At 36.9% G+C, this 18,735-nt stretch overlaps 1 protein-coding gene across 2 annotated transcripts in view; it reads right to left on the bottom strand.

Annotated features, from left to right (window-relative positions):
• Positions 1 to 6,225, bottom strand: part of BBOX1 (gamma-butyrobetaine hydroxylase 1) — a 58,036-nt gene extending 51,811 nt beyond the window's left edge. The window contains exon 1 of one of the 2 annotated variants that reach the window (XM_045557698.1): positions 6,001 to 6,225. The gene's annotated coding sequence lies outside the window, so the exon portion shown is untranslated. The remainder of the gene's footprint in view (positions 1 to 6,000) is intronic. The other variant, XM_045557697.1, reaches the window with a different exon arrangement.
• Between the last annotated feature and the right edge of the window lie 12,510 nt (positions 6,226 to 18,735).

Raw genomic sequence — 18,735 nt, 5'->3', positions numbered from 1 at the left:
TGCCAGCTCATCTGGATACAGATATGTTGGGTCTCAAGAAGAAATGTTTGTGAAAGGTTATTCCATGATGATGGGGAAGGCTGAGCCAAATAACCAAGATGTGACAGTCTAGACAGAGTTTGAGCAATAGAAAATATCTTGTTTGGCTGGAGCCAAAGGCTAAGAGGGGAAATGGTAGTTGAGAGACACTAAAAGGCATGTTGATACCAGATCATGAAGCACCATGCTTAGCAAGATAAGAACTTTGGGCTTCATTCTGTTATGAATGGGAATTTTTAAAATTATTGTTCAGTTAGATTTACAATGAAGATAACAATGATACTGTGGATGGTGTATTGAAAGCAGGAATAAGGACTGAAATCAGACAAATCATTTGGACCTTTTTGTAGTCATTTAGTTGATAAGAAATGAGAACCGTGGGAGTGGAAGTGTATATGGAAAAGGCAGGAGGATAGATGTGAGCAGTGCTGCAAAGATATATTTTAAATTAGCCTGAGTTTATGTCTTCATAAAAGATTTTACTGTTTTCATTGGCTGTTTTATTAAACAAGATCTTTTTATGAAAGGGAATGACTTTGTTCATCAAATCAATAGCAGGAGGAAAATGGGAAAATTCACAAATATGTGGAAATTAAACCTCACACACCTCAGCAACCAGTGTGTCAAAGAAGAAAATCAAAAGAGAAATTAAAAATATCTTGAGACAAATGAAAATGGCATACAAAACACCAAACTTATGGGGTACAGCAAAAATAATTCTAAGAGGGAAATTAATAGTGATAAATGCCTGCATAAAAAAAAAGATCTCAAATTAACAACCTTACTTTGCACATTAAGGAACCAGAAAAAAGAACACACTAAGCTCTAAGTTAGCAGAAGAAAATAAATAATAAAGATCAGAGCAGAAATAAGTGAAATAGAGATAAGAAAAACAATGAAACTAAAACTTGGTTTTTTTAAAAGATAAAATTGACAAATCATTAGTTAAACTAAGAAAAAAAGAGAGAAGACTAAAATAACATCAAAAATGAAAGAGGAAACATTACAAGTGATATCACAGAAATACAAAGGATCATAAAAATTAGTATAAAAAATGGGAACAATTAAATAACATAGAAGAAATGGAAAAATTCCTAGAAACATAACAACCTACCTAGATCGAATCACGAAGAATAGAAAATCTGAACAGAAGGATAACAAGCATGGAGATTAAATCAGTAATCAAAAACCTGCAAACCATGACAGATTTAGGACCTGGTGGCTTTGCTGATGAATTCTGTCAAATATTTGAAGAGGAATTAATGCATGTTCTCAAACTTTTCCAAAAATTTGAAGAAGAGGGAGTACTTCCAAACTCATTTTATGAGGCCAGCATTATCCTCAAACCAAAGCCAGACTAGGTTACTAAAAGAATAAGAAATTACAAGCCAATATTCCTGGTGAACATAGATCCAAAAATCTTCAACAAACTGCTAGCAAAATGAATTCAGCAGCACATTAAAAGGATCATAAAGCATGATAAAGCGGGATTTATTCCCGGGATGCAAAGATGGTTTGACACATGAAAAACAATAAATGTAACACATTACATTAGTAGAAGGTAGGATAAAAATTAGATGATCATCTCAATAGATGCAGAAGCAGCATTTGATAAAATTCCACATTCTTTAATAGTAACGACTTTCAGTAAATAGGTATAGAAAGAATGTACCTCAACACAATAAAGGCCATATACGACAAGCCCACAGTGCCATACATCAAAACATCACATTGGACATCATAAATATATACAAATTTTATTTGTCAATTATACCTCAATAAAATTGAGGGGAAATAATAAAATAAAAATACTAGTTTTAACTATATTGACAGTAAGTTTACAATAATAATAGTAGTGGAGGTAGCAGCATCAGTAGAAGTAATAATTTACATTTACTGGATGCTTTCTTTTTGGCACTCACTGTTCTAAGTGCTTCACGTATAACTCATGGAATCTTCATTTCATCTCAAAGAAAAATCTATTGTAATTATCCAAATAAGCAGAAGTAGGGAGAGGCTAGGAAATATCAGCATCCAGATGATAGTAAAATCCATCTTAAGTTCTTTTAGGAATAAAGCAATTAAAAAAATCTTTCTCATTTATTAATTTTTAGTTCAATTAATTAATTTTTATTTCAGAATATTATGGGGGTATACTTTGGCTACATATATTGCCTTTGCACTGCCCAAGTAGGAGCTACAAGTGTGCCCAACCCCCAGACATCATGTACTATACCCATTAGGTGTGAATTTACCCATCTCCTCTTCCCCCTCCCACCTGCCCTATGCCGTATGAATGTTACTTCCATATGTGCACGTAAGTGTTGATCAATTAGTACCAATTTAATGGTGAGTACATGTGGTGCTAGATCTATACATGTCAGTATGTATTCTAAACTAAATACATTTTCAATAATGTGTTTATTAATGGGTTTGAACATTTTTTGGTTGAAAGGATTTTCACACAACTTGAAATTTAAAACATTGATACTTAATGAATACTCTGTTTGAGGGGTACATTTTCTACCACGAGGAATACCATTCCTGTACTTAAAGATGGTGCTGTGTCCACAATGCATCTACTGTTGAAGTGATCGCATCTCTGGGCATCTGCACCAACAAACACTAATTACATTCTGGACTGCTATTCTGAGGTTTCTGTCTCTATTTTTTCTTTTTCTTTTTCTTTTCCATCTTCTACTATAATAAGTAGGTTTGAACTGGAGAGAGAATAGCATATTTCCAGCTATTAGGACAACCTGAGACCTTTCCCTCCAATCCCTCTGGCCAAATGGATATCCTGAGGAAGATATTCCAAGAGAGGTGATGTCAGGCCTGTGGCTGATGGGAGGCTGCCCAAGCCACATGGGAGAGTGTGGAAGAACTGGCAAGACTTGGGTGTTGCTGAAGTTAAATTATTTGGGTATCTCTGTAGGAATGTGGCAGGTCATTCTTTCTCTTCACAATCCCTTCACAAATCCCTTTCTTTATGATAAATGTGAATGGTAATCCAAAAAAAAAAAAAAGCATAGCAAAACGGTAACATAATGTCCCATCTTAACTTTTTTTGAATTATTTAAAGCTCTACAGGAGCAAATGTGATGAAAATTTATAAAAAGAAAAAACATCAAGAATCATCAGTATTTAAAAGCAAATTCTTTCTGAAAATTTATAGGCTGATACATGATTATAGGAATTACTTGTCGAAATCTGTTTTTGAACTTAACCAATATGACCTGTTAGAATTGAGCTCAGTTGAAGCATCAGGGCAAAAATTTTGTTAGATGATAAGCTATTGCATTTTTCTGAAAAAAAGAAAAAAGGAGGTACTATCAGATATGATATATTTTTATCAGTGAGATTTCTTTGCTAAATTAAAGAACACCTAGAAAATAAAAATTATTATTTTACACTTAATTATCAGTTTGATGCTCCTTAAGATTATAATTTAGTTTATTAAATATCAGATTTGTATTGGTAGGAAGGAGTAGTTTTGCCTGTTCTGAAAAACAGCACTTGGATTTTGGCAGATTTCTATCTGGTGGGATAGGTTTCTTTTCACTTCATATGATCACTTGATGTGTGTGTGTGTGTGTGTGTGTGTGTGTGTGTGTGTGTGTTTTCCTAATTCACCTACCATATTTTTTCTTTTCTGAGTTATGAAAGTTTGTCTGGGACTTCTATTTGGTACAATGAAATTATTTCTTTTCTAGATTATTCTACTTCAGTGATGGAGGTTGGTTTTACCTTTTTTTTTTTCTTCTTTTCCCTAATGTAAATTCAAATTTGTCACCTGATTACTCCAGTACTGTTTGGAAAACCAAGAAAGTAGCTCTGAAATTTATTTTATGCAGTTATCTTGGGAATAAGAATAACTTAGAACTAGAAATTTTAGAGCTGGAAAGAAACAAACTGTGACATTACTGGGTTCAGGGCACTCATCAGACATGCAGGGAAATTGTCAACTCAGCATATACATATAAGGTGAACATTTTCAAATTCTAATAAAAGAGAGTGCAAAAATTCCTCAAATCTTAATTACAAGTAACTTCAATCCTAGGCTTTGGAGAGAATTCAGAGGAAGTTGATGTAGAAACTTCATAGTTTCTACACATATAATAAAATTGTAGGAGATCAATAATATGTACCTGAGAATGCTGATTCATCTACCAGATTACTCATCCCTCAGAATAAAAGGCTGTAATTTCTTGAATGTTTTTAGTAACAAAAGATAAGAATAGCATGGTCGTATGTTATCAAATATCAGTATCTGTTCATTTCCATCTTCTTTTCCTTAGGATAAGTTTTTAGACCTGCTAATCATATAGCGGGATCCACTAATGTGTTTGACCTCTTGCCTCTAGATGGTAGGATCAGAAAATGATCAAAATTGAAAAAAAACCATGCAAATTGTATGGTGTATGTGTGAGGTGTGTGTATAAGACAATTCATTCAGCAATTATTATGTTCTAGCCATTCAGTTCATGGTTTCTTCACTTATGCATTTACTTCCAGAGAACCCTATAAGACAAGTGCCATCACCTTCACCTTATAGATGACCATGAGTTTGGAAGGGGGAGGTAACTGACATGAAAGCAAAGGAAATAGGAATTTGGACATACTGCTCCACCATGGAAAATGTATGGCTGAATACTTTTCAAGGTGACAACTTCAATTTACCAAAAATGTACTATTATAATAGTAGCTAAATCTCAAGATTGTTGGTTGTTAGCTAACCTTATTATCTGACATTTCAGCTTTGGAGTGGAGGGCAGGGAGAAGAAGTTTTCCAGACATTATACCATAAAGCCTTAAAAAATTATTATTCTTTTATATTTCAAATTTTAAATCATAAAACTAAATTAATTTCCACTTGGTAAGGTAGAAGTTGACCAGAGTATGTTTGTGGTGCCTGAACTTTAATTTCATTTGAATGCCTAGTACATACTCTGCTCAACACTCTTGCTACCTGAGACCCTTCAGCTTGGAGATTTTTTAAATTTTAAAATGTTTCCTATTATTATTTTTAAATTTTATTTAATAAGTGGCTGAGGAACTTAGTAATTTGTGAATATATTCTCATGAGAATAATGAATTCTATAAAGTCATTAGAAAAACCAGTCAGTCCATTCTCTTGAGTAGGGTCACCATTCTGCCTATCTTGTTTATAGTATCAAATTTCATATGAACACTTCCCTTGTAAATTATAAAAAGGAAAACTTCAGCTTCACTCCGGTGGAATTACCATATTCAGATTGGAACTCAAATTATCAAAAGCATTTGTTTACCAATATAATGCAGAGTATTAGGTCTAGATTTTAGAAAGACTTCTAAATACTTTGAACCAGAACATATATTCATTATGGGAAAGCTTATGTTTTTTTAATCAAATCAATTCAAAATACCTGTGATATATCTTCTCAAGCTTCATTAGGGAAGCAAAGCAATTGAAAGCATGCACAATGGCTTTAATTGACCAGCATTTTAAAGGTTATATTCAGCCTTTGGGGCTTAACAAAGTGTGGGAGTGTAATAGGCAGTCACCTTTCTTTGGGCTGGATTGTGGATTGTTCAGGGAACATTTTGAAAATCCAGCCAGAACCCTTCTTCCCCTATCCCCAGTCTGCTTTTGAGACAGTATTCCCTCTGTCCCCTCTGTATACTTTCTGGATCAGTTTAGGGATTGTCAGACTAAGCCAAACATAATTGGGAAAGGGAAGCTGCCAAGAAACAATCAAATCCGTTGCATTCCAAAATCAAGCCTATTCCAAAGGCCTGATGGACCAGCCTCATCGCAGCCCACATGGCTGTGAGCTATATGTGACTGGAGTTCCAATTAGATGCTCTCCCAAACCCCCAGTCCTCAGACCTGAATCTACAAACCCTTCAGATAAAGGAAAGTTGAGCTCAATCTTACCTGTTTGCAGATATGGTTTAGGCACCAAACCATACCACACTTACCAAGTGAAGAAAATAGCAGCCTTGTTCCTTAAGTCCTTGGTAGAGAAAGCCTTCCGGTGGCAGTCACATCCCAGGATTGATCTGCCCCCACTTTCCAGTCAGATGTGGTACTTTTCTTTGGAAGCCTTTCTGCTCCTGGCAGCTTCACTAAGGCCCTGCCCCCAGACACAGCTGAGGTTTGCAAATGAGGAAGGATGTCTCAATCTGAAGGTGTAGCAACTCCTGAAGGGAGTTTGGAGGTTTTAAAAAAAAAGAAAAGAAAAGTAAAGAGCTTTTATGGCCTAGAGGGGAAGCAGTTAGCAAGAGAAAATACTTTGACTACTACCGATTCCCAGAATCACAAAACCCCAGGACTCAGTTTAGAATCTTTCTTGAATAGAAGGAAAAGCTGTTCTTACCTGTCTTATCTCCTGTCCCTGGACCAGCAGCAGGAACGGGAGCAAGTGAACAAGGTGTTCACTTATTTCCCACCTGTTCACAGTGACAGCTCTTTTATTGCACAACTCACTTGGAAGAGAGACATTGAGATGTGCATGTAACAGGGAGGAGCTATCAGCTCTCACCTGAGCAGAGGTGAGCTGGTGTCTACTTGCTCATATTAATAGAATATTCTAATACGAACCTCTTTGGAGGGAGCTTTATTAATTGTAAGGGGCTGGTAGGAAGGCTGGGATTGGTCTCCTAAGCCTGATGCTCTGCTTTTTCTGCAGTTTTGGCTAGAATAAGCAGTAGTTACCAGAGAGCATGAGGCTTTTCTCAAGGCACCTGGTTGCCCAATGACTTGACTCACAACACATAGTCCCCAGGGCAACAAAAGGAAAAGGCCAGGGTGGGCAGCGTGCCAGGGATTCAGAGCCTGGCTGCCCGGCATGTACTTGGAGAGTGACCAGTAGGGGGAGGGCTTGTGGGACCGGCCCCAGGTCCTAGTTCCTAACAGAGTCCAGATTACATCAAAAGAGAGTCTGCAGGTGGTATGGCAACTAAAGCCTGGGAGAGAGATGCACAAGCCTTCCTCCCACCAACACCACCTTTCCCAGGTAAACACAGAAGCAGCCTCAGCCTGCAACTTGTTGCGTCTTGCCCAAAGAACTCACATGGCTGTGAGTGAGACTCAGGCAAAAAGGAACAAAAGAACTAACCAGAGAGAGAAATAAAATGAGGCCCAACTTTCTGGTGGTCTCCTTTATGACACAATCCACCCCCTTCCCGAATTGGCTTTTTCTTTCCCTTAATGATGCTCTGTCAGCTCCCTTCACAGTAAAGTTTAAACTGTGTCCCTGCATCTCTGGTCCCTTCCTCCACTCCTTCTTCCTTTCCTCCCCCAAATCTCCAGGTTAAATTTCTGACACCCAGTGTCCAGTGAAAATAGCGGCAAGTTTGTCATCCATGCGTGGGAGGAGGGTGTGTGTATGTGGGTTGTGGCCATAAATAGGGCCTGGAGTTATACGAATGCCAGAAGCAATCGTTAATTATATTTTAATAATTCATGATATAACAGAAATATGATTTCAAACCTTGTGCTTTAGTAATATTTCCTAGAATATGATAAATTCTGTTCCAGCTTTGAGAAAGTTGTTGGAAAAAAACGTGTTCCATGTGTGGTTTCTAACGGAATGAGTAAATAAAACAAAACAAACAGCAAATAAACCTGTCAATAGTTCATGTTTAAAAACCTACACATAAAGAATCAATTCCCACAAATAGGCAAATAAACAAAACAGACAAATGAACAAAACCCATCTCTTCACTGTAAGAAGCCTTTCAAATGAACAGAGGAGTGTAGATATCTCTTTGACACACTGATTCCATATCCTTTGAGTACATACCCAGAAGTGGGATTGCTGACTCATATGGTAATTCTATTTTCAATTTTTTGAGAAACCTCCCTATGGTTTTCCGTAATGGCTGTACCAATTTACATGCCCACCAACAGTGTACAGGGTTCCCTTTTCTCTACTTTAATACTTTAATACTTACCTTTTGTCTTTTTGATAAAAGCCATTCTAATTGTGTCCACTGATATCTCATTGTTTTAATTTGCCTCACTCTGATGACCAGTGATTTTGAGCATTTTTGAAATATACCTGTTGGCCATTTCGATGTCTTCTTTTGAGAAATGTCTATTCATATCCTTTGCCTGTTTTTTGATCAGATTGTTTTCTTGCTATTGTGCTGTTTGCATCTCTTATGTACTGTATTATGGATATTAACCCCTTGTGAGATGGATAGTTTAAAATTATTTTCTCCAGTTCCATATATTGTCTCTTCACTCTGTTGATTGTTTCCTTGGCTGTGAGGAAGCTTTTTAGTTTGATGCCATCGCATTTGTCTGTTTTTGCTTTTGTTGCCTGTGTTTTTGGGATCATATAGAAAAAAATCATTGCTCAGACCAATGTCATTGCAGCATTATTCATAATAGCCAAGATAGGGAATCAACCTAAGCGTCCATCAATGAATGAAAGAATAAAACACACACACATACACACACACACACACACACACACATATACACATATGATGGAATGCTATTCAGCCTTAAAAAAGAAGGAAGTCCTGTCATTTGTAAGAACATAGATGAGCTTGGAGGACATGTACTAAGTGAAATAAGTCAGGCACAGAGAGACAAATACTGCATGATCTCACTTATATGTGGGATCTAAAAAAGTCAAACTCACAGAAGCAGAGAATAGGATGGTGGTTACTAGGGGTTGGGGGTGGGGTGATTTTGGTCAAAGGATACAAAGTTTCAGTCAGGGTGAATAAGTTTGGGAGAGCTATTGTATAGTATGGTGACTATAGCTAATAATACATTGTATATTATTAAAAAATTCTAAGAGAGTAGACTATATGTGTTCCCAAACAAAAAATGGTAAGTGTGTGAGGTGATGGATATGTTATTAGCTTGATTGAATTATTTCACAGTATGCATATGTCAAAACATCACATTGTACACTGTGAATATATATAATTTTTATTCGCCAACTCTACCTTAATTTTAAAAAAATTTTAAAGAGTCTCTTTAAGACTGAAAAAAGGGTAAATGTTTCCCCGAAGACCCTCTGTATTTGTGTCAGGCCTCGCAGTCTCCAGCCTGTTTTCACACAACGACCTGTCAGGGTATTACCCTAGAGGAACGAGCAGTGCTAATTTCCTGGATTTCAGATGGAGAAAATGAGACCGTAGCAGTTCATGAACTACAGAAGGTCACAAAACGTAAGAGACAGCAAAGCTAACACTTTGCCCATGTATTTCTAATTCTTGGATAAATACTAAAAGTGCTTTTGTTACCAATGGTGACAGGACCCAGGAACAAACAGCAAGGCTGATCCAGAATTTACAGAAGGGTCCAGCAGGGTAGGTAGAAGGGGCGCTCTCACGGAGTGGGATTTGTTCTGAGTCCTTCTAAATGACACGTATTTTGTGATAAACGAATATTGGTAATCATCTTATGAAAATAAATAACCAAGTTGTGAATTTTTAGTCATTCCATCTCCACTTTAGTCAGTAAGTGCTGACTACATAGCAAGCTGCCAATAAATGGTAATCACTAATATTATTTTACTTGAGCTGAACATAGGGGTGGTACTGTAGACAGTTTGATCTTTAAAATAATTTGTTTCTTTTTATATCCACTCTCTGTAGAACAGGAGTTCCATGAGGGCACTTGGACCTGTATTTAGTGCCATTCTTAGCTCAGGCAATAGAGGCCTCCCCCCTGGGCCCTGTGTTTTGGAGGGCTCTCTTCTGGCCCTCTTCCGTCTGTACCACTCCCCACTGGGTGATTTACTTATGGGACCAAGGGACCCACTTAGAGCCGACATGATTTCCTATTCTGATAATGCGTTGGAATCCAGGACCCTGAAATTTCAGACTCTTAAAGACTTGTGTCTGCTTCCAGGCTCTGTGAGTGACCCCTTCCTTCCACCCAGCCCACTAAGGTTGTCCTGCACCCTTGGTATGTGCCCCCCTAGGCACAAGGGGGTAGTTTATCAACAGCTCTATATATGTGTGGTACATAGGTAGATGAAGCTTAAATGCATGTGCTAGGCAGCGGTCCCCAACCTTTCGGCACCAGGGAACAGTTTCATGGAAGAAAATTTTTCCATGGATGGGGGCAGAGGGGGATGATTTTGGGATGATTCAAGTACATTACATTTATTGTGCAGTCAAACATCTCTGCTAATGATAATTTGTATTTGCAGTCGCTCCCCGGTGCTAGCACCACTGCCTTAGCTCCACCTCAGATCATCAGGCGTTAGATTCTCATAAGGAGCTCGCAAACTAGATCCACATATGCACAGTTTACAGTAGGGTTCGTGCCCCTATGAGAATCTACTGCGGCTGCTGATCTGACAGGAGGAGGAGCTAACACAGTGATGCCAGCGATAGGGAGCAGCTGTAAATAAGAGGAAGTTTCCCTCCCTCACGGACAGCTCACCTCCTGTGCAGCCCCATCCCTAACAGGCCACAGACCACTACTGGTCCATGGCCCAGAGGTTGGGGACCGCAGTGCTAGAGTTTCCATATGCTTTCACATGAACTCCTTCCCAGTGCCTGATGAAAATTGGGATGGGTTGAGAAGTGGAGAGAGCCAGGACCTCAGGCTGCAGGCTAGCAGCTAGAGTTCTAGGGAACCACTCTCCCTTCCCTTCCAAATTCTTGTGGAACAGTAAGGAATCTGGGACTAAATTCAAACTTGGCCTTCCAGGTTATCATGAAGGTATATTTTTCAGGGTTGGGTGATAGAACATATATTATTCAATAGCTGGGTTATAGGCAGTGCTATGCTGGCAATGCTTAACAAGAGGCTTCCTGAAAACAAACAAAGAAAAACCAACTTGTAGTATTTGCCATTTACCATAGTCTAAAAATGTACCCACCATGGCTGATTTCAAGCTACTAATAGGACATTTCTTTTTTTATTATTTTTTATTTCAAAATATTAAGGAGGTGCAAATGTTTTTGTTGCATGGGTAGCTTTCATAATCCTTAAGTCAGGGCTATAAGTGTGCCCACCACCCAAATAGTGTTCATTGTACCTGTTAGGTAGGTTTTTACCCTCCCCCTCCCCCTCTGCCCCCCTGCTTGATTTCCAATGACTTTTACTGCACTCTGTGCCCATGTGTGCCCATCAGTTAGTTCCAAATTATTAGAGAGTACACGTGTGTTTGTTTTTCCATTCTTAAGATACTTTACTGAAGATGGTGGTCTCTAGTTGCATCCAAATTGCTACAAAAGACAGCAATTCATTTCTTTTTATGGCTGAGTATTACTTCATATATACCACATTTTGTTAATCCACTCATGAATTGATGAACGCTTGGATTGATTCCACATCTTTGTGATTGTGAATTGTGCTGCAATAAATATTACAGTGCAGGTGTCTTTTTGATAAAATGACTTATTTTCCTTTGGGCAGATATCCAGTAATGGGACTGCTGGATCGAATGGCGACATTTCTTAATGCGAATTTGGAAAGACAGGCATACAATCAGCTCTCCCAAGCCTAAAAGACCTGGCTCCAGCACACCACAGTTTATAATTTTAAATATTTAGATGTGTTACAGGGACCTCAATTTGTACCTCATCCTGGGCCTCCCAAATGTTAACCATGGGCTCTAGTGCACAGAAAAGTGGCAAAATTTAGGAGACCCTTAATAAATACCTCTTGGATAAAAAGACCCTATTAGTTGTGTGACTGTAGGGAAGCAATTCACCTATAAATTAATATGTACTTTACAGAGTTCTTGACTAAATGAGACAGTTCATGTGAAACATCTAGCACAGTTCTTGGCATGTTATATACAGCCAATAAATGTTGCTGAAAGAATGAGTAATAGACATTCAATAAATTTTAATTTCTTTTTTATTATCATATTTGGGGGAAGTTCAAGTTTTTTAGTTTAAGCTGTTCTTAGGTATTTGTAATTTTCTGCAGTGGTCTCTAGATCATGACAAATGCCCATTTCTTTTAGGTTTTTTCTTGGAGAACCCTTTGTGATAGACATCTCATTTTCATAAAGTTCCCAAGGGAACAGTGCTCACACAATGTTACTCATTTTAGAAAGTTTGGTAAAATTCCATTTGGCTACACGTCCGTTATCTGAGCCTAGGGGAAAAAAGTCTGTGTTTTATGCTCTGACTTTGTTCTTAGCTGTATTTTGTATCCTGGGATAGTGGAGAGAAAAAAATGGCTTTGAATTAATACTTGAGATTTAGTCATTCCATATGTTGCCTTCAGTGAGGAATGTCTTGAGTTTTCAAAATGAGCATGTGAGAAATAAAGAAGTGAAAAAGAGTCAGCAGTGGTATTCTCTCTCTCATTTGCTTGGCTAATTGCATAAAACTTAATGATGAGTGATAATTTGTTTGAAATAGTTGTCACCCATGAACATATTCCATTGGTTAATAATTTATGCACTTAATATAAGCATTGTCCTTTTCTCAGTAATTTCTAATAGCAGTTATTTTACCCCTTGTGAGAAGTTTTTATTCCTCCCAAAGTATTTCAATGTTGAATGTTGCTACCCTGCCCTAAATGACCCATTTTCTCCCTCCTCAATATTTTCTCAGCAGTTAGATGTTTTTTGTTTTTTTTTTAACACTTCATAGTGCCACAAATACCCTTTTGTTTTACCTACCAATTCCTAAGAAAAAATTGCTTTGGCTGAGTTCTCTTTCTATAAATTCAAATCCCCAGGAAAAGAATCTCTTCTAAACATAGCAAAGATCTTATCTCGAAGTCTTTTTTTGTACTATCAAAAATTTATCCTTTCTTCAAAGGATCTCTGGAAAGGAGAGTCCTAGGATCAGATCATAAAAGTGTTGAAAACTCATTTTGAATGGGCTGCTGAATTAAAACACAGATCCATCTATATGGACATCACATTAAAGGTAGAGCCCAGGAAATTCATCAGTAAATTTAGAAATATACAGTAATTGTGATTTGGAAGAAACTTAGACATTTTTTGATATAATGATCTTATTTTATAGATGACAAACATGAGATACTTCTAAGCTAAAGTAAAACCAGAGAGCATCAGGAGACATTCTAGATATTTTCATCTTTATATCAGTTGGAATGAGTTAGGTTATGTACATACATAAATAACTACAAAAGTTCAGTGGCTTAAGGAAACAGAGAGGTATTTTTCAAATATATGATGTGTCTATCATGAGTAGGCAGGGGAGGCTGCTCCATGGGCTTAGGAATTAAGATTGATGAAGCCTCTATTACCTGAAATATCACCAGATGCTAAGGCAGAGGGAAGGCTAATCACACTTAGAATTTAAAGACCTGCAAATGTCACATATCACTTCCACTCATTTCATTAGTCAAACAAGTTAATGGTCACGCATCCCTTCAAGGAGGTAGAGACTGCAATCCTGCTGTGTTCTTGGAAGGAGGAATACTGGAATAGTTTGAACAGTCACTGTATCTACAAATCCTTGTTACTCTTACAGTCATTGACAATTTTCAAATGTGTTAATGCATAGACTTAGATAATAAACATGGAATACACTAAGACATAGTAAGACCTTAATACTTTGAAAATGCAATTATGAAAAAAATGCATTCTACAATATTATCACGTAACTAACTGGCTTAATAGTTCCATTCATCCTAGAGACCATGCTGTCACCTGACTGAATTAGTGAGACCCAATCTGTTGGAATAAAATGATAGTAAGATATCTAAGGAAAGGATTAGTTGAAATGTGAGGAAACATTGGCAAACAAGAGTTAGAGGGGGAAAGCTGATAGCATTCTTCCTGTACCAGCCTGAGGATTTGGCCATACAGATGGAAGTACTTAGTCTCTATAGTCCATATCCAATGACATTTGAGACCTACAAATTATTTTCCTTGCTCAAACCATTTTTGCATCCAAATTTCACTTCCATGTATTTTTTTATTGGAGAGAATGGACTGCTTAGGCGAATATGAATGTTTGACATTTGAAAGTTGAAGTTCTTATTGTAATTCAGAAAACTGACCTCTAGTTTATATGCTTCAGTTTGGACATTGCAAGGCAGTCTCAGTCAGTGTTTTCAACTCTGAGAGCCTGCCATTTTCTGGGCCTACACGGCCGATACGTGATTGCGGCAAGTTCACTGAGGAAATGCTACTGGATACAGCCTTCTAATCACCAGCCGGGTGACCTTCTGGCAAAATCTGACCTCCTTTCTCACCATCTCTCACCTTGCAAAAGACAGTTCTTGCTTGCCTTCTCTATTCGTAAGGTTATGTTCAAAGTGTAATGTGAAGAGTGCTATTTAGGCTTCCTTCTTAATGAGATCTCTTCTCTGCCTTAAGAGTGGTAGTCATCCCATTGATAGCCAGGCACAGCATCTCTTAGTTATAATAGAGTCTCTTCCTGTGATCTTTTCAAAAGCAAATGTCCTTTGAGAGAAACATTGCTTTGTCACTAATGTTTATTGAGCATTTATTGTAGAGCAGACACTTTAGTCAGTGTTTTATACTTTATTTTGTTTAGTCTTCACAAAACCCAGTGAAGTAGGTACTATTATTCTTATTTTACAAGTGAGGAAACTGAAGCTTAGAGAAGTTAGATAACTTGCTCCAAGTTTACTAAGCTATTAATTAGTGAGGTTGGGCTTCAAATGTAGTTTTAACCTCAAAACCTGAGCTCTTTATCATTATGTAACAATGAAGAGGCTATAATGACTACAATATTCATTTACTCATTTATTCAATGAGCGTGTTTAAAAGCTCACTACGAACTCCTTGAGGTGTTTTTATTCTATTGAGGAACACAGATAATAAGTAAATTAATGGATAAGATTATTTTGGTTAGTGGTGAATACTATAAAAAACACTAAACAGAATAATAGAACAGACAGAAATTTGATGAAAGGATATTAATTGTGTTGATAAGGGAAAAATTTTGTTTTTAATGGAGAAAATGTTCAGGGTGGGACCTGAATTTCGAGAAGGAGTCAGCATTTGGGAGAAGATGAAAAACATACCAGGTAGAGAGAACAGCAGGGTTAAAGAGAGAACATTCCAGGCAAGGAAAAGAACAATGCAAGAATGTTTGGGTCAGGGATCTGCTTGGTGCATTTGAGGGACCGACAGGCCACTGTGAAAGCACATAGGGGTAAAGGGGGCAATGGGAAGAGACTAGGTTAGAGGGATAGGCAGGAATCAAATTATTTAGGGTCTAGCAGAGCGTGAAAAGAAGGGAGCAGCATCTACTTTTAGACTCAAGTAAAAGGTATACAAGGGGAAAGATGAGGAGTCTCAGAAGACAGAAACTTTTTTCTTTACGCTTCTTTCCAAGGGCTATTCCTGCTCCAAGGTATTCTTAATTTTTATTGCCCCCAAGACCGGTTGATGTATAATTCAGATTTGGTTTTAAATATGCAAGCTATTGCATTCCTTCAAGCACCTGTTGAACACCGTGTGGGAGATTTTCTATAGTGTTGAACAAAGTCATGCCAAGCGTGCATTACCACAAACAGTTGCAATAATGGGGTGATAATATAAGGGGGAGTTCAGCCACCTCCACCACCTCTGGAAGTTAGTGTTTAGAACTTTCTACATTCAGAAAAATGTGTGACAAACTGATGGTTAACTCAAAATCTGGAAATGGGGCAGAACAAATGTTACCTGTGATTTTGACGACATAAACTAATGCCTTCCTATGATTACCAAATGGTTCCCAAATCAACGCTGTAACATTGACCTGAATCTTACAGGTCCTCCTTAAAATTAATTAGTTTCTTCTGAGTCTCAAGGCAAAGGTTCAAGTGATATAGAAGATGAAACAAGTCTCTTATTTTGGGAGAAAATTCTAAGGGACCCAGTGGAACCCAAAGAAACTTTCCTTGTTTTTTTCTTGTATTTATTGTACAAATCTCTTCTGTAAGTCAGCAATCAAGTTACTGACATAATTTTGTTGGCTGATTTGTGTTTAATAAAGTGTTCTCTAAGCTATTCTGTATTCGTGAGGTATTTGTTGAATACCTCAATAGAAGAATTAAACATATGACTGGGCAGATGGATTTAAGATTTGATAATAGGCCATGGAAGATGAATTTAAAATGTAACTGGAAGAAAAAGTATGCTACACTGAAATCTCTTTAAGAACATGGTCCAACCCACGCAATTCTGTGGGCAAACTTGTATGTATTTGGGAAAGCATATTAATGTCTTTTGCTGATTTGAAACTAGATCCTAAATCTCACATTTCTTCCTTATCCAAATGTATTTACAATACTATTATTTATTTGTTCTTAGCTTTAAAAGGTTCTATTAGCATTCTTTGTTTTCCTGGAATGATCATTTTCCAATTAGCTCCCAAGGCTCTGATTGCATTGTTAACATAAAGAGGGTAACTCCTTACCCAGTGCATGATTTGAACAGTGGGAGAAGAGAGTTAGCACACTCTTCATCTAAAGCATTTGGGAAACAAACAATTTATGGATTCATTATTTGGCTAGCCAAATCTCAATTCCTCAAAATACTCTTTATTTTTTCCTACTTCACAAAATTTATCATATTAAATATCAAAAGCTGCTAAAAATGCTTCATCCAGACATGTGTACTTGATTTACAAATGTGGGACTGAATTTTAATTTTGAGATGCTTTTAGATAGATAAACTGGAGATATAAAAACATCTCAGTGGAAAAGTTGTTTTGCTCTCCTAATAAATTACTTAAAAGGCTGGCTCACTAATGGCTTTAAAAATTAATAAACACAGAGCTCTGAGATTTATAGACTCTTGAAATACAAATGGGGATCTGGAATTCATTTGTTTTAAATACATTAACATTGCTTGGTTGCTTTCATGAACTCAGTCATAGATACACATAGCATAGGTTTTCTTTTTATTTCATTCCTCTTTAATAAGAGGATTATTATTACATTATTAACTGCCTCATCAATAAATAATGTTGAGAATACTTTTTGATTTATAACCTATCATATTTGATATTACTAAGTTAAATAACATTAATGATAAATACCGGGCACACAAAAATTGAGACACAACATGAGAAAATAGTAATTTATTTGTTTGTTTCAGTGAAGTTATAAATAAGAGAAACCACTAAATAGAGATTATGGCTGCATAATTCCAGATAGTGAAAATCTTTGTTTTATGTTTAAGTAAGCATTTTTACCTCTATCACTTTCTCTTATTATGAAATATTACATGATTATAAAATTTTAAATAATACAGAAGTATATGAAGTACACAATTAAAGTTTTTTCCTTAACTCTGTCCCTAACTTAATTTGTCAGGGAGAATCATGCAAACAATTTGGAGACTATCTTTTCAGATATTTAATGTTTATACAGACTTACATAAAAGTGTGCCTACATACATACACACATACATACATTTATACATAAGGCAACTATAAATTTGCATGTATATATAAGAAATGAGATCATATTACATACGGTTCTACATTTTCTATTCACTTATAGTGTAGAAACCTTTCCATGTGTGCACATGTAGTATCTTACTATTTTCAACCACTGATACTGAAACAATGAGATTCTTTTTTTTTTTTTTTTAACCTATCAGTTTGGTAAAACTTTAAAAGATTGTTGAAGCCTGTCTTTAGGAGGGCATGGAGAAACAGGTGATCTCATATCCAGTGGTAGGTGGTGATGTAAATAGTGATGCCATAAAAAGTTACAATATCTTTCCAGGGAATTTAGGCAATGTATTAGGGTTCATCAGAGAAACAGAACCAAGAGGATATATATGTGTATATATATATATATATATATATATATATATATACACATATATATGAGAAATTTTAATACTTTAATATAGAAATTTGCTCACACAATGGAGGCAAAGAAGTCCCATGACATGCCATCTGCAACTTGGAGAACCAGGAGAGCTGGTGTTATAATTCACTCCAAGTTTAAAGGCCTGAGAACCAGGGGAGCCAATGGTGTACCCCCAGTCTGAGGCTGAAGACCTGAGAGCTGTGGTGGCAGGGAATGAGGGGGGATGCTGGGGTGACTTCCAGAGTCAGAAGGCCTAAGAACCAGAAACTCTAATGCCAGGGCAGCAGAAGATGTATATCCTAGAAGAAGAGGGAGAGAAAATTCACCTTTTCTCTGCCTTTTTGTTCTATTTGTTCTATCTGAGCCTTCAATAGACTGAATAATGCCCACTCACAAGTCGGGGTGGATGTTCTTTACTCCGTTTATTGGCTCAAATGCTAATCTCTTCTGGAAACGTCTTACAGACATATGCAGAAATAATGCTTTACTAGCCACTTGGGTGTCTCTTAGCCCAGTCAAGTTGACACATAAAATTAACATCGCAGGCAGTATACAACACAGTTTTAATGTGCAATTCCTTTGGCCCAGACATTCCTCTTCTAGTTTTCTAGCTTATAGAAATAATTTCTCATAAGCATAATGATATATTCAAAATAACATTTATTGCATCACTCTCTGAATTAAAAAAAATTGAAAAGGTAAATAACCTAATGCCTATCAATGTGGTGAAATAGCTAAATTAGCTAATCTCTATCTATATATTTCTCACATATGCGCTAGCTGGCAGGCATCCAACTTTAGGTTGATCCAGGGCTGGGGTGCCTGCAAAGACCTGCTTTTTTCCTCTCTTCTTTCTCTTCCTTTTCTTGGTCTTCCTAGTACGGTAGATGATATAACAGAGCAAGCATCTCTAAGCCAACAGGTCAAGGCAATTCTACTTGTCTCTTGGCAGTCTCTGA

Source organism: Lemur catta, chromosome 7 (assembly GCF_020740605.2).
Source record: "Lemur catta isolate mLemCat1 chromosome 7, mLemCat1.pri, whole genome shotgun sequence".
Lineage (NCBI taxonomy): Eukaryota > Metazoa > Chordata > Mammalia > Primates > Lemuridae > Lemur > Lemur catta.
Note: the sequence above shows the minus strand (reverse complement) of the source record. Positions and strands in the feature narration are given on the sequence as shown.